The sequence below is a fragment of the Lactuca saligna genome, chromosome 7, assembly GCF_052625555.1.
Source record: "Lactuca saligna cultivar CGN05327 chromosome 7, ASM5262555v1, whole genome shotgun sequence".
Lineage (NCBI taxonomy): Eukaryota > Viridiplantae > Streptophyta > Magnoliopsida > Asterales > Asteraceae > Lactuca > Lactuca saligna.
In genome coordinates, this window is record NC_136423.1 from 16,032,440 (window position 1) to 16,050,398 (window position 17,959).

Genomic DNA, 17,959 nt, shown 5'->3' on the forward strand with positions numbered 1-17,959 from the left:
AAAGATGTTTTCCCCTTTCCTTCACACCACTGCAAGGTACATAAATGCAGAGATATAATTAAAACAAAATGTTATAACCCCAATTAGTATGTGACTGATAAGGTATACACCACGCGTAGGAGTAGCCACGTCAGTGCAACACCCCTCCACCATGCACCACCACTACACTATTTGGGTTAACCTAATTAATGCGTGTTAAAAAAATGAATAATTTGAGATCTGATGTAACCAAGTGAGGTTGATGGCTGTTTTACCTTATTAAATCCCCATTGCTTTACTCATGTTAGAAGCTACTGCAACTTTGATTCTTTCAACCGTGGACTTAATAAGACTATTAGCTATTGCCACCGATCCTAGTGACAATTTGGATGTAGGATCCGAATCTACTAAAATATGGAATGCGATGGTGAGTAATGATCCACCAGTTCCACTAACAAGAGCTCCTCCTTCATAATCTACTGGTCCATCAGGAAGTATGGCAAAACCAGATGGAAGCAACGCAACATAATCTGGATCACCTCCATTTAATGCAACATTCATCACACCAATATCCACTGGTGCATATATAACATATGAACCTGTAGAATCGGTTGAACTCTCTTGTAGGATGAGTATGTTGCTCTGACTTGAATTGGCACTCTACAAGGTAAACAACTTGAAAGTCATGATTAATAAATTGGAAATTGATTAAGATGTTTATTTATTAAGTTGCATGATGATATATGAAATTCTAGAGCTTACATTAACACGCAGAAGGGAAACACAATTTCCTAGATCACGGCCGTTGGCAATGTGTGCGGTTTCTTCAACATGCCCACAATTCGAAAGGATGTCCCACTGGATGTATAAAATAGAATTAAAGAGCTAATTTCATATGAATATATATAAGGTTTTATATTAAAGGCTAGCTGCATAATTACCTCATTCCTAGAGTTCTCATCACAGAGAAAATTGAAAAGCTGTTTTGGGTGAACTGGTAACCAAAATGAAGTTGCAGCACTTAGCACAATACCAGAAGGCCTGCCTGGATCATCTACACTCTTTCGGGTCATTACACGCACATCATCTCCTCCACTACCAGATAAACTTGTCCATGTGTGAGCAGTCGAAGCACCAACCCCACTACAGAAGCTCAAAACCATTCTTTCTGCTAACTTTAACATACTCTTTCGCCCTTTTGGAGACATTATAACTATAAAAAGAATGAATAGGATAATCAATAATTGATTTTATTAAACGATACTAGAAAACGTCTTTAATCAGATACTAGGAAAGATATGATTGTGAACTAGGACACTTGCCTCCGACATCTCCTGCAGGAATATTGCTAGCCATTGCACTTGCAAGTCGTTCACTTTGTCTATCTAAAGTGGCTACCCATCTTTTTGCACCAAATGCAAGACCAGAGTTTACTAGTACCTTATAGATATCATGAACGTCCCCATTATCAACTTCAACATGTTCAATCCAAGTGACCTGGAAAACAAAAACCAGACATGATTTGTGAAATCCGTTTACTTCATCAAAGCTAAAATAATACATTGATTGAAGCTAGAGAGTGTACCTTTGAGTAACCATTAGGAAGTTCTTGAATCAAGCAGCCAGAGGGCCTTCTCCTACATCTTAAAATTGACGATGAGCCCATATTATCATTGGATACATCAACAACCGCCCACGTCCCATCACCAAATACCGAACGAAATAGTTTTCTCGTGTTGGAATGAGTGGTGAAGGAATCTGATATTCAGCTCTCATCTAGACAAAAAAAGAAAAAAAAAACTGTTTAGAACAGTATAGAAATAAATACAATTGGGGTTTCATTGTATAGCTCACTACAACAAATACAAGTAAACTATACTTCATTTCTCCACTATTTATCTTGACATGCAGATACAGTAATCTTTTTGATACTAAACATATGTGAAAAACACTTCCTTAAGTACTGTTACATCTAAATATACATATGTAAAAATAATAATTACTATAGCCACATGTTGTCGCAATAGGCCTTTTGAAATTGGCTAATGAATCTGTTTCTGCGGAAAATTTCACAATGACCATTTTTACAACCTACTGCAAGTAAATATCTTAGTTGTTTATTACCAACATTCAACAAAAACCGATACTACTTGATAGCTAGGCATTGACATGTGAGTTGAATTCTTCCTCTTTAGGAGTAATATTGTTTCTTATTGGTTTCCAAGTCTTAAGGATCATGAATTAAATATCCTATCACTTTTCTTCGTACTTATCATCCTACTAATGTAAAATTACCTACCAATGTAAAATTATGACAAATATCTTTTAAACATGGGTGTATTTAGAAAAAAATACAAAGGTTTAAATATTTCAGAAATTTAAATTTATTTGAAAAATTAGAAAAATATTGAATTAATAAAATTGAATTGTTTTTTCTCTTTTAAAGATAAACAAATAATTTAGATAAATAAATAAAATAAATTAATAGAGCCTTAATTTAGAAATTTAGAAATTAGAAGGTTAGTTCATTAATAAAATTGATATTTATTTATTATTACATTTATTCTAAATATTAAATTATATATTATGTGAAGTTTAATAAAATTAAAAAATCACAAAATGATATGAGGAAAAAATAATAATATAAAATAACCACAAAATAAAATTTAAAAAAAAATAATAAGAGTATGACATGTGGCAAAAATATCTTTATCTATTAGAGTAGATTTTATCAAAATGTGACTCGTGTTACATTGTATATGGCTAGGAAGATAATAGAAAGAAAAATTAGGAGGATATTTAATTTCTCATACATTTCCACTATTTGGTAGCTAATTATTAGTCTTTATATTATTTTAGGATTAAACTTTGTTAGCTGATAAATATAGCCTTAGATTAATTGTTCTAATCTTCTTATAATAATAAGTTAGGTATAAGACCGATATATTACATAGATTTATTTAGAAGAAAATTAAATATGAAACTTTAAACATTTGTATAGTTGAATTTATAAGAAAATTAAATATTGAATTATCAAAATTAAAGTATTTTTTCTTTTATAAATTTAAATAAATAATTTACGTAAACAAACAAATGAAACTAATAAGACGTAATTTAAGAATTTTAAAATTAAAAAGTAAGGCCACTAATAAAATTGATTTTCATTTATAATTAAATTTATTGCAATTATTTCATCTAAAATGCTACGTAGAATTTAGAAAAATACAAAAAAACATAATAGTTTTTATTGTCAATTGTCACTTTCTCATAATTTACTTTCTTTTTTTCAAAGTTTCTATAAAATTGACATTTGTCATTTTCTCATCATATTTTTTAAAAGTATTGATGTTGATAATAGTTTGGTAAATATTTATTTATTTATTTATTTATTATTATTATTATTATTATTATTATTATTATTATTATTATTATTATTATTATTATTGTTGTTGTTGTTGTTTTTTTTTTTTTTGTTTTTTTTTTTTGTTTTTTTTTGTTACTACGCAACTATTTAAATTTGTCTTTAATAAGTTTCAGTTATCATTGCCGAAAGTTAACTGTATTTCTTTAATTAAATCCTACAAAATCATGTTTAATTAACTAATAATTGAAAACAATTGATTAATAATTATGAGTTTTTACTATAAAAAATTAATTATTTTTATAATTGCGGTTCTTACGAGTTATGAGCTAGTCACACTGTATTTAAAGTGCGTTCTAGTTTTTCTCGCAAGGGTTTCCTTCCAAAATTTCATGTTCTGGTTCATCTAGTTGATTCTCTTTATCTAGGGATGTCAAAAACCACGGTGACGCTCAATTTCAGTACGAAGGGTATTTAGCAATGTTTTTGGGATATGGGGGAGCGACAGAGGCAGGGACAGAATGGGGAGCCCCGTTTGAATATATGTCCCCCACTCCCCACCACCCATATATATATATATATATATATATATATATATATAGTCAAAATCAAATAAGAAAGAAATTTTTGGTAGAAAGGTACAAAGTTTTTTTTCTACATATTTTTTTCGCGAACAAACAAAATGAATCATTAGATGATTCACTTGTAAGATGATTCATAAGAAAAAATTATCAAAAAAACATCTCGATGATTCATTTATACAATGACTTTGTTGTTATTCATTAAAATTATCATAAAAATGAATTTTTTCTTAATTACATAAAAATGAATCATAAAGATATTTTTTTGGGAATTTTTTCTTTGTGAATCATCTTACACATGAATCATCTAGTGATTCATTTATTTTGTTCATCAAAAAAATATGTAGAAAAAAAACTTCTTACCTTCCTACCAATTTTTTTTTTACCGGATATATATATATATATATATATATATATATATATATATATATATATATATATATATATATATATATATATATATATCGTTTGGCGTTCTCCACCCGCTGAGGATTACGGTACTAATCGGAAATTTAGGATTTATTGGGTTTGGGGGGATTAATCGGTCAATAAAACTAAAAAAAATAATAAAAAAAATTCAAAAAAAATGTCAAAATTTTTTAAAAAACTTTAAAAAAAAATTCAAAGAATCAAAAATTTTTACTCCAAAATTTTCAAATTTTCAAAATTTCAAATATTATACCAAAATGTTCATATTTTTGTATTTTCAAAATTTCAAATTACAAACTTTCTTATTTTCTAATTTTGAAGTAATTGTTTTTCTTAAGATATATTAATATTTGATTAATTTTAATATTTTATTAATAATTTATGGTCCGCGGTTAATCCCCGTTTAATCTCCGCCAAGACCGATTATCCCCTTAACATCAGTCGACCGTCGAGCTATAAACGAACGATTTTTACAACCTTTATATGTATATATATAATAATAATAATAATAATAATAATAATAATAATAATAATAATTACCTTCTATTTAACTATATTTATTTATAAATAGAAATATTAAAATTAGAGTAGTATTGTCTACTTTATATATATATATATATATATATATATATATATATATATATATATATATATATATATATATATATATATATATATATATGAAAAGTTAGTGTATTAGGTAAGGTTAAACAAACTAAATGAATGAAAAATATGATAAACAAGGTTAAACTGAGAATTTAGGGCCAATCAGGGTTAACAGGAAACAAGGAGGATTAGGGTGATCTTGAAATTCAGGTTCACGGTTTGGGGTTGGAAAACGAGTGTTATCATAGGCAAATTCTTGAAATGTGTTAAATCAAGATAATATCAATTTTCTAAGCCTACATAGGTTTCCTTCATTTGATTTTTTTCTTAAACATGCAAAGGTTTTGTCAATTTATCCTACACCGATGCAGGTTTTGTTGATTTTCTCTAAGCATGCGTACTTTCAAATTAGTTGTCTTTTATACCTTTTAAGGTGTCATTGAGAAAATGACATCAATGAAATATGATCTGCCACTATTAGTTTGTGATACCAGTTTTTCTTTATGGCAAGTTAAGATTAGAGCATTAGTGACTTAAGCAAATTATGATGATTCATTGAATTCTTTTTAAAGCCAAAAATCAAATCAGACTAGACTAAGAAAAAAGAGAAATATTATAAAGACCTATTTCAAATTCAACTTCATTCTCCCAACATTCTACAAGCTAGAAGTTCTAAAGGAGAATATTGAAACTGCTTTTTGGCTCAAACTGAAATCTATATGGATGAAAAAAAAATTACCAATTAAAATGCATTTATAGCACAAGTTGTTTCTATACAAATTACATGATGAATGAAACCTTATCATTCATATTTTTTGATTTCAAAGAGAAAATTTCTGATGTGGAAATGATGGAAGTGAGGTATAATGAGGAACATTTGGGTTTGCTTTTGTTGTTTCATTATCGGGTTCATATTCCAATTTGAGAAACACCATACTTTATAGTTATTACCCGCACTCTCAGTGAGTTTTATGAAACCTTGTATGCTAAGGAAAAATATGAAACAAATGGTACTTTTCGATGAACTAGACACACATATATTATAAATAAAAGGGTGAGACTTAAATAGATTCAAGGGTAAAGAAGATGACAATTCTACAAACTAAGCCAATGAAGTTCTAAATAAGAGGTCTTTGTTGTTATTGTTGGATATACCATCATTGATGATGAATATGGGTTCTTGATTGTGATTATGCTTACCTTATATGTCGACATAAAGCATGGTTTACCACTTTAGGACCATTTCAAAAATCAATTGATTATGAAAACGGTTTTCAATGAGGATGAGATAACGGTGCTATCGGCTATCTTCAACCACGCCGTCGTAAATACAAAAGTAAAACAATACCCCCTACTTTTCCACTTTAGTGTAATTCTTGCATAACTCGTCTCCAACCGCTCTAAACGATGGTGTACAGTAGCTTAACTCTAGAAAATCCAACATTTAAGGGCCGATATAGAGACTACAAGATTCCTAGAGATTACTTTACCTTTTTTGACCCTAAACCCTAAAATTTGATCCTGAAAGATGAATGGATTGGAAGAGCAGACATCGCTTTTATGCTTCGTTGGAATTGGTGATATTTATTGTAGTGACATGTATCGATCAATTTGATTAATAGGTCTACACTTTTAAGTCTAAGATTCGGAAGTGATTGTGAAGTATGTACTTCACAGCTTTTTTAATTTCAAATGTAATATACCCAAAAATATTTAGAATCAATTGAATTATTGCAGTGGATTCACAAGACATTGGATGACTGATTTCTTACCACTTGAAGAGCTCCATTATAATTGCCTGCCACCCCGGTTGAAAGCACTTCTAAAGTCATTGCTCTTGAAACAATGCCACAAAACACATTTGACCATTGATGCTGAAAAATCATGGTTAGATTAGGGAAGTGCTTCATAACAGATAACAAAGTTACCACAAAAAGATAGCATGCTTAGTAAATATATACCACGTCCATTAGAATTTCCAAAATAGTCATATGATTCATGCTGATAACCATCGATTCCCTTGAAGCTTCAGATTTGAATCCCATTAGTTTCGGTCCAATGCCTCTAGGAAATGACCGCAGATACTCGTCTTCGCTTAAAATCTCATGAGAGTTATTTGATGTTGGAACCCACAAGGGCTCGCAAACCTGAGCCTTTCTAACTAGTTCCTCCATGGCTGTAACAGCTAGATCAATGATAATAGGTTTCTCAGCCTCAATAGGGCCAGCTAAGGACTGAAGAAGGTCGTTTGCACCAAACATCTCACCTAGCATCCCTTGTTGTGGACTAAAACTAGCCACAGGTAATTCAAGTGAGCGAGGGGGTCCTTGAGATGATGCATCAGGGTTAGAGAGCATTGGCTTGCCAATATACTTGGCAGCAATTCCGGATATCCTATCAATCTGTTAAAAAAGCCAAAGAAATAACTTTGGTATGTTATAAAAATAGCACACACTCTGCTTAAACTTGTGAGGAAAATATTTTTTCTTAGGGTAAAATCTAACATACCTCTTCTCGTAGACGAGCATTTTCAATCTTCAACTGTTGTTCATTAAAAGACATCTCACCAATAGCAGTTGGGCCTCCACAGTTAGGACAGGTGGCATTTGCAAGGGCTTCCTTGTAACGTATGTTCTCTGCTTGGAGCTTTTCATTTTCGTTCCTCAGCTTAGAGTTATCAAAGCGTTCATGTTGAGTCTAAAAATATAAGTGCAAATACAGTCAACATTCGACTAGGTGTGTTCCATCACAAAAAAATTAATAACAAGTAATTAATGGATTGTATATACTCATTACATGAGAGGAAAAAAAAAGTTAAAACAACTAGCTAATTAGTGTCGTTACTTATTATACATTTAGAAAATTGCAACTATTTAAACCAATTGATGTCGGATTACCAAAATTAATAAAGGATCATGGATGTATATATCATCATAAATAAATTTTCTCCATATAGGACCAACTGACTCAGATACACCCATTCAAGATTTATGTCTGTGTACGTATTATATGCTTTGAACAATATGGAAATTGCGATATTGAGCCTCTTAGCTCTAATAAACAACCAACTATATAAATTACTAAAGAGGTACATGATCATATTATAGTCACTTATGTAATTAAATTGTATAACTTAACCAAAAAAAAAGTTGTACAAATTACATAGCAAGTACTTCTTTAAACCTTATAGTACAAATTTGTGTTTTTGTGCAAGTTACTTACCTTCATTTGTGTTCTTTTGTTCTGGAACCAAAATTTAACCTGCAAAGGCTCCAAGGATAGTCTTCTTCCAAGTTCCTTTCTTTGCTTATCATCGGGATGGGGGTACTCTTTGAAAAACCTACAAGTATATGAAATAGTATAAAGGTCAACAACCAAAAAGAGTAATTCAAACTTCTCTCCTAAAAGGAGTCAAGGAAGGATTAATAACATGCACAATCTCCACTCACTTCCTTCCAAAGTTGTATTTAATACAAATAATTTTTAAGATTTCAGTAAAAAAAACACGAAATTAAAGAATTTTAGCCGCTCTAAAATTTTTGTATATACACTTAGTTAATTCAGCGCACTAGATATTCTAGCTCCATTACTACATACATGAGATGGGTTCGAGCCACACCCATTAGAGTGAAACCAACAAAAATGAGATATTCAAGATTAGGGTAAAAGAATAACTCACGCTTCCATTTCCTGGATTTGATGTTGAGTATGGCGATGGTAGCGTTTCTTTTTATTGGCATGTTGATTGGGATCTTGATCATCGCCTGAAACAGCTTCCATGATATCGTTCCCGAGATAGTCATCTCTATGCCTAAGACGATTATTTTCTTGGGATCTATGACTCATATCAAGATGATGATGATGATGATTTTCAATCATGTTTGGCTGAAACATCTCTCCCTTCAACGCTGCTTCTGCTCGAATTTATGAAGAGCTTAGCTTGAGGTTGATAATAAAATTTGGATAATTGGTTGTACACAACAATTTTTCGCAATATACAACAATTTGTGTATTATGTAGTTGTACAATACAAATATATAAAACACAAATTATTGTGTATGGCTAAAAACTATTAGGTATGTATGAGTGCTATAAATTTCTTAAAACAAAAAATATATAATCCATGATACATCCATTAAAAATGCATATATCCAAGCTCACGAGAAACAAATATTGTTGTGACTCTCATTAATTTTCCACAATAAAACAAAAAAAAAACTTTAAACATAAATAGAGAATAGAGAGGAGGATACGCTAATAATTAAATACAAACGAAATACACCTATATATTACATAAGAAAACATATTCTTATTTTTTGAAAAAAGTCAACTTTTAATGATTTTGAACTTTTTTTTACTCTCTCTCTCTCTGTATGTATGTATATATATATATATATATATATATATATATATATATATATATATATATATCCTTCCCCCTCTCTCTAGCAAGAGAGGTATTTTGTGAGCTTTACTTTTTGGATAAAGGGGCTTGTTAATGGTATATATATATATATATATATATATATATATATATATATATATATATATATATATATATATATATATATATATAAAAGAGGACTTTATATGGAAAATTCTATTAATTACATTAAGAAAAATATAGCAAATATAATTTTCAACCCATTAAGACCAAATGTGAGAAAATTTAGCCCCAAAATAAATAGAACATACATCAGTTGAAAATAAAATATATCCAAAACCTCCATATTCATTTCAATTTCATACCCTATCTTCTCTTTCAATGTAGAACATTGTAGAAAAATAATCAGTTTATCGCTAACAAAAGTGGAGAAGATCGACTTACTGTTTTTTTTCTTGTGATGCTTAAAGTGAAAGATCTAGTATTCGAGGAAGAGAACAATACAAATGGAAAACCACTTTCAAGATAGTAAAAGAGTAATTTCAGACAGTGTTGGAATGAAAATCACCTAATTTATTATGAAAAAAAAGTCTTAGAGAGAAAAATAGTGAGAGAGAGAGAGAGGAGGTAACGAAAGGAAGAGGTTAGAGGGTTGAAGAGATGACAACCAAAGGAGTTAATGCAAAGGTATTGAGAGCATGTGCATATGCATTAATTATAGAGGATTGAAGTTATAAATGTTTGGAGAGAGAGAGAGAGAGAGTGACTGAGTGAATGAAGAGAGAGAGGGGGGGAGAGAGAGAAACAGAGGTTGTAGGACCTGCGAGGCGGTCCAATCAGACCGACGACCCCTAGAGCAGTCCGGATTGGTTGTAGGTCCTACGAGGTGATCCAGTCAGGCTGGCTGCTCAGATTTGTATGCTTGTTTGCTATGTGGTGTGCTGGTACTTTGGGGGATATTGATTTAATGCTTTTGAAACAATGACTCTTTTTGTAAAAAAAATGTTGGTTAATGGTTGATTTTGAAAATTTTAAATTTCTTTGATTTTTGGAGTGTTACAAGTTGGTATTTGAGCCTTGGTTTGAGAGAATTAGATGAACATTCGTGTGAATCCATACTCAAACTAGAGAATTGCAAAAGTTTTTAAACTGTTTTCAAAAGTTTTTCAAAAAACAACCAAGGAAGGATGCGATGTGTACGATTAGTCGGAGTAACAAAGTTTACCACAAGTTACCCACACTGTTAGTTGTTATGATATGGTAGAACAACATGCTAGTTGTAGGATAGGGATCTTCAAGAATTACATGATAGAATTACTTGTTGTATGATGCCTTATTTCCTATAGATTTTTCTTGTTTATTCTTGTAGAACTCTTTCAGGTGTGAATTAACTATTAATTGAATACTTTAAGTCACATGCTTCATGGGTTAAATAGTTTTAAAGTGAAGGATTTGGTCCTATTGTGCAGCTCTTGTCTGAGTCCAACCATTGTGGGGTTGAATCTTTTAATCTAAGATAATTTAAGTTATATTACATGTGATTGTATTCATGCAGTAGTTAACTGGAATCAATGGGTGTCGTTTGACAGTTGATAGTGTTGGATTAATATCTAAGTCCATAACTATATTTGGTATGTACTTGACCCGATCCGGCATGATCCATTTGGGTTGCACTTCACCGACACAATTTATATGGATAATCTTTTGAGAATAGTATGTTTATGATTAATATTAATATATTATAAGTTCTAATATATTATTATGGAATCATATTATTTAGTTAGTATTAATCAAGAATTGATTTATAATTAATTAAGTGATCAAAAGGAACTAATTAAATATGAACTCTTATATATATGGAATGGGCCAAGTTCATATAGGTTGGGCTAAGCTTTCATGGATAGTCCATGGAGTGTTTAACCCATGGATCATATGAAATGAAAGGTCATGGGTTTAACCCTAGTTTCCATACTATATAAAGATGTCCTTGGTTGGTGAAATTGGAACTAGTGGTACACCAAGAAGGGCTAGCCAATTTCACTAAAGAGAACCAAGTATCCATATTCTCTAAAGTCTTCCAAGGTGTTTTGGTGATTTGTGATTCCACTTGAGGCTTCCACACTATTAGGGCTAAGCTCTTAAAGCTTGAAGACATCAAGCTACATCAAAAGGTATGTCATCTAACTAGTACTTTGTAGTATGAGATCTTCATAATATGCTAGTTAGGATTAATGCCTTGGAAAGTTCTTATTTGCATGTATAATAGAGAAAACATAGATCCAAGGTTTATAGGGTTGCATGTACACCATATGAGTGTTAGAATGCTCATAACCCAACAGTGGTATCAGAGCCTAGGCTTGTTTTCTTGTTATACTTGCATTAGAAGCTGAAAAATCGAGTTTCGATGCTGTCTGCCCAGCAGACTCGCCGAGTCCATGAAGGGACTCGACGAGTCCAAGGCAAAAAGCATCCAACTCGCCGAGTTGGTTAGTGTACTCGATGATTTGGACCCCCAGACAGCATAAATTCGACTTTTTTAGCTGGAATTGGACTAGGAACATTACCCTAAGATGTTTTTGAACTTATAAACATGTTTTTGATGTGGGAACGTTCATGCTAATCCAATTTCAAAGATAATTGTCAATAGATTCATGTTTTGTATTAGTTTAAAGGTTAGACTAATTACATGAAAAAGTTTGATTTGAATTATCTTGTTCTTATGAGTTGCTTAGATTAATAGAAAAGTTGAGTGAAATAGTTGTTTTCAATCCAAATTAATCTAAGAGTTGATTCTAAAATGTGTTTTTGTAACTTGTCCTCAAGTTATATGAAAAGTCACATTTAAGTTTCATAAAACTCATAAAAGTTGGCAAAGGTTACAAAATGAAGAGTCTAGTTCTAATTAATTGGAGTTATGACTCCATAATTTGTCCTCAAGTTATGGAGGACCAAGAGTCTCTTCATTAAATATTAAATAAAAAAAAGTGTAACCTTAATTAATTCCATAAGTTATAAAATAAAGAAAAGTTAATTTTTTATTAGTTTAAAGTCTTCCATAACTTGTCCTCAAGTTATGGAACTTGAAGAGTTTTTGGATTAAAACTACTTTAAACACCTAAGTTATGGAATTAATTAGTTTTGAATAGTTTCAAAACTTGCCCTCAAGTTTTGGAATTTGTAAATCTTTCTCTTATGAATACTTTAATTCCAAGATAGCCCTTAGAATTTTAAAAGTTAAAATTCAACCGCTTATACTTTATAATATTATAAGTTAATAATATATATATGTATAAGAGTAAAGTCAGTCTTACCGCTAGTACGCCTCATTCACGAAGCCGGTCTATAAGGTGGGTATAAGGTTGTTGCCTATAAAATGGCAACTTAATGGGTGTCCACTCTCACCCACCGCTTGCTTGACTGGTGGAGGGTCGTTAGCCGAACGGGTTTGACAGGACTACAATTCCCCCTTCATTAAAAGTATTAATGATAAATACTAAGTAACTAAACTCTTAATAATTCCCAATCTTAGTTACTTAGGAAAATGTGAATAAGGTGCTAATCCATGAAATTACACTTTGCACATTGTTTAAGTCGGTTAGTGGAGCGTGTGTGGTTAACCGGCACGCTAACTCGTATTTAACAAGGTAGGCAAAGGGTAACTTAATGTTTATCATAGTATCGATGGAGCGTGTGTGGTTTACCGGCACATCGATTGAGGGGTAAACACTTAAGGGTACCAAGTAATTTGCATGGTTACTTCACACCTTGTTTTGTGATCCTCGGCATCCCAGTCACAAAACCTGAAGGGCACACTCGAGATTGAAACATGCCATTGAAAAGTTCAATGAATCTCAAAGATCTAGGAGTTTCAAAACCAATTAAAACCTAATAATACATTTCGTTTATCTTGGTGGAAATTGGTGAATCGTCATTCACCTACCTTCAAATATTTTATAGCTTGGATTACCGCATACCTCTTCTAAGTTATAAAATAGTTTGTTAGGTCCTAGCCTTAATATTTCATATTGGGTGTCATATTAAGGACTATAAATCAACTATCTTGAATATCTCCCATAACATGTCTGGTTTAGATATTTATGATCTTCCCAAATCTCTTGAAACAAGCTTTCCTAAATGAAGATGATATCCCTTGGAAATCATACTTCTTTCACCTCCTCCGATTATTCTCCCTAACCCACAAGTTCTTGAAAAGTTTAAGGTCACTCAAGCCCTATTGGCAAGGCAAGGTCTAGGTGTGATCACATCTTGGAGATGTAATCACATATTGACAAGTCGGGAGAGTTGGGTGTCAAAGTCTTGAGAAAGTTGTAGGTTTAACTACTTTCTAAGTCACATAGTGAGTTCTTTTGGAACACCTATGAAACAGACTATGACAAGACCCTTAATGATCTTATCTATTTGCTAAGATCAACTTCCTAAAACTTTATGGACATTGACAATGATGACATTGGATATCTAGTAAAGCTCTTTCTTCCTAGTGGAAAGGGATCGACCACAGTTAACTCGGTTGACCAAATGGTAAAGAGAAAAGCTAAGTATGTGATAGTCTCGTGTACCATTATCAAAAGGGTCCATACGTTTATATTGCCAAAGGAAGGGGCATTGGTTGCGAAGTTGCCAAATTTACCTAAGGATGTTTAAGTCAATAAGTTTGAATCTACTTCAGGTAAAGTCCATTATCTAACTCTGTTAAGTTTCTATTCTGAGATTCTTGATACATGATGTGACTGGGTCACATGGTGATATTTTAAGAATTAAAGAAAAGTGAAGAAACTTAAAGAAAGAATATGTCGAATCTGATCGAGTAGATGGATTTCTATCGCATAGTTTGAAGATCGGATTCTTGAGCTACTTCTTAGGAGTTATGAGATATTGCTTAGGAATAGATAACAACAAGATTTCATATGGATTGTAAGGATAAGTTTTTCCGCAAAGTTTTAAAATAAAAGGAAATTTTTGATTTTATTTATTTTAAAATATCCTTACAATGGCATTTGAGGAAAAATTGTTGCTTATATGATTCCATTAAGAGCAAGAGTGGAAATATGAAATTGATTCTTTCATTTGTGGTAATGTCTAAATTTACCAAATAAAGGAAAGATTCTCATCACCCAAGTCTCAATTGGATCGGAACTTGGAATCATGCAAGGTGTATAGCATGATGAATGAGAACTTTCAAGTATTGGAAAATTAAGACTAATTACTTGTTCACATGGATGTGTGAGTAATGTGAAGGACTAAGGGATTGAGTACACATTCTTGTGCACTGATTAAGTCCACCACAAAAGATTGATAAAACTATTCGTCATAGTTTACTAAAGCTCTATAAATATGATTATACTTACAAGCTTAAGTGTAATTCTGAGACATTGGAAAAAGGTTCCAATGTATGACAGAGCGAATAAGAAGAATCAAATTAGGCAGAAGGATAGAAGTTTCTCAAATATGAAAAGATGGGAGAGTACGTTAGTATCCGTTTTTTGTGATCATCTTAATAATTTAGAAACCATAGCAAAATTAGTTCTCTAAGGAATATAACTAAGAAGAGGGATCTTGAATTGTTTAAATGGTTAAATCAAGAAGATGAGTCATACTTCATTCTAATACAAGTCTTAGAGTCATACTCCAAGATTGTCATTTGAGTGACATGTCTTAAAGAAGATTTAAAACACTTGTCAAATGTAAGAGTAAAAGTTTTCTACTCTTGTACATTTGAAATTGGAAAGTTGTGATGTTTTGGATAAAACAAAGACCAACTTAGGCCAATTGTGTGAAGTGTTTGTCTTGATTAGAATCCACACTATCTCTTGGATGTTTGACAAAGAATTCTTATAGGTTAAGAGGACAGTGGGAGTCTTAAAAGTCTTGAAAGTCTCAAGAACTAATCAAGAATAGAACCTCAAGTTCTTCACTAGTACACGACTTGCGGTTTATAACCTATTGTGTTGACATATTCTGTGCCCATTCCAGTTAGAGTTGGCTTTGCATATGAGTTCTTAGAGTTCTCAATTTTTTGCACAACAACTTGGAAGCAATGGCAGGCCCTTGAGCTGCTAGGTGGCAAGAAATTAAGATTAAGTTCAGTCCATATGAGTTTGGATTTGTCATTATCCTTGTCTTGTGACTATGGTTTTGAAAATTCACATGGATAAAAACACATACACCATTAAATCTAAGTGTCATAAGGTTTCTCTCCGATTCATGAAAATGATGGTGAGGAAACACTTTCACTAAGTAGATTTTAGCTAGATAGCAATTGTGATATTTGGATTCTCAAAGTCGTTAGTGGAGTGTGTGTGGTTTACCGGCACACTAACCTGGACTTGTGAGAAGTAGCAAAAAGGTCTAACCATTATGATTACGACATCCCTCTTCATAATTGTTTAGACACACAAGTGTGCTATCTAAGGGAAGGTGTATGATTTTGATAAAGTCTTATCAAAGCAATCTAGTATCAGAAATCTAAGCTTTGGTAGAAAGTTAGCTAATTTCTGATTACATGTCAAAGCTAGTGGGAGCATAAGTGTTATGCTAATAATCATCATGTTAGTGGGATCATGATAATTATGATAAGTATTGCAAGCTAGCAACGTTAATTATAGAAAACAAAAGGTTTCAATTGGGAAAAGTTGTTTTGCTATAATTAAGGGAGAGGAAACTATACTTCATCTCAAATCTATAAGCTTAGATCATGAGGCTTTAATCATTTAGTCAAGGATATATATATATATATATATATATATATATATATATATATATATATATATATATATATATATAAATTTCATGTTGGAATGGCTCAAAACCCAAGGAAATTTTGTATATGGGCCCATTATTTGAGTTCTAAAATTCGATTATGATTACGACATCCCTTTTCATAATCTGAATTATGAGAACTTGCCAAATTGAAATGGAAATGTTATAGCAAAAGATTGCTTTAGTCTTTATGTGAGACATCATGAATCGTGTCCCATATGCTTCGGATATAGGATCGATTACATGTGCTATATTCATCCTTTCTAAAATTTTCCAAATGCCTGGGGCATTAAGAAGGGAAAAGGTTTAGAACTGGATATGACTAAAAGGATTAAACAATTGTCGAGGACAATCTAAGGCTTACCAAAGATTGGTTGCTCAAGGACAGTTGGAAGTATAGTGATAATTTTGGAAGGACCATATTGACATAATCTGTAAGGAGGCAACTCTTGTTCAGAAGTGATAGTCAAAATGTAATCTGGAAATGTTTCAAAATTAGAATTTTCAATCTGTGTAAGATTAAGGAAACTTAATGCAAGAAGGATGTTTCCAAGGATTTGATGTCCTTTGGAATGCTCTGTAATGTTTTTGTCAAGTCTTTATGACTTTGTGCATAATCATTACAAGAGGAACAATGCATATAAGTTTAGAATCTAACAGATTTCAGTAAATGGCATGAATTTGGAATTCTTGCATTTGCAGTAAGGATTTGGGAGTGTGAAAAGAGAATCATTGAAGTTATGTTCAATTGATATAGTTCACAAAGTAAGGATCATAGACAAACATAGTATGCATACTTGGTGTATGGCATGACTAGTGTTTAGAAAACATAGTGTACATGCTTGGAGCATGGGACAACTATTGTTTTAAATTCAAGAATAACGTTGATAGCTGAAACAGTATACAATGAATAATGTGTAATCATATGGTGATAAATAAAAGGTGTTTTATTTATGTTCATAGGTTTTGATACCATATTGGATTCAATTATTATTGTGTTTCACTTTGCATGTTTGGACTTCCCGAATAAACTAGGTTATTCTTCCGGAATGACTAAGTTATTCAAACCATCCACAGTCAGTCATATGTTGGAAGTAGATATGAATTAAGACTGTCATGGGTTGGCTTTTAGAGGTCTAAGGTGTTGGACAAAGGGCTACAACACTCATGAGTGCTCATAAGTTCTGAGTATTGGATTCAACCTGCGCTCATTGGAATCACTTCATGGATTTTAATCATGAGTGATCATGAGACGATAATATCTTATATTCTTCAAACCTAGAGATATGAGTTGTTACTATGATTTGGTTGTACATTGATTGCACGAAAACGCATTTGGTAACTCGATGCTATAAAACGTGCCTTTGTGTATAATTCAACAAGTAGTAGAACAAGCCATATGAGTCGAAGTTTATCCATTCCTTTTACATTCAGGATAAAAGCGATATATGTGGGCCCCTCGATGATTTGATGATGAAAAATGGAAGTGCTTGGTCGTGCCATGACTGATTTGATTTGTTCAATTAGTCAGTCGTCATAAATCGGAAATCGGGAAACAACAAATGGATAGAGACAATGATTATAATCCATGTCTCGGTCCATATGATATCTAGAATGGATGAATATATGATCCCTTATCTAATGGACAAGTCATTGACAAAGTTCAGAGTTCGTTGACAAGATCAGAGTTCGACAGCGGCTTTAAGAGCTACGATTGCCAGTTAGGTTTGAAGTCATACGCAATAATAGTTTTAGACTTATCCAAGTGGGAGACTGTTGGATTAATGTCTAAGTCCATAACTATATTTGGTATGTACTTGACCCGACCCGGCATGATCCATT

General features: G+C 31.9%; 1 pseudogene; it reads right to left on the reverse strand.

The window, feature by feature from the left end:
• Positions 1-258: 258 nt before the first annotated feature.
• Positions 259-8,850, reverse strand: LOC145006696 (homeobox-leucine zipper protein MERISTEM L1-like; annotated as a pseudogene).
• Positions 8,851-17,959: the final 9,109 nt, after the last annotated feature.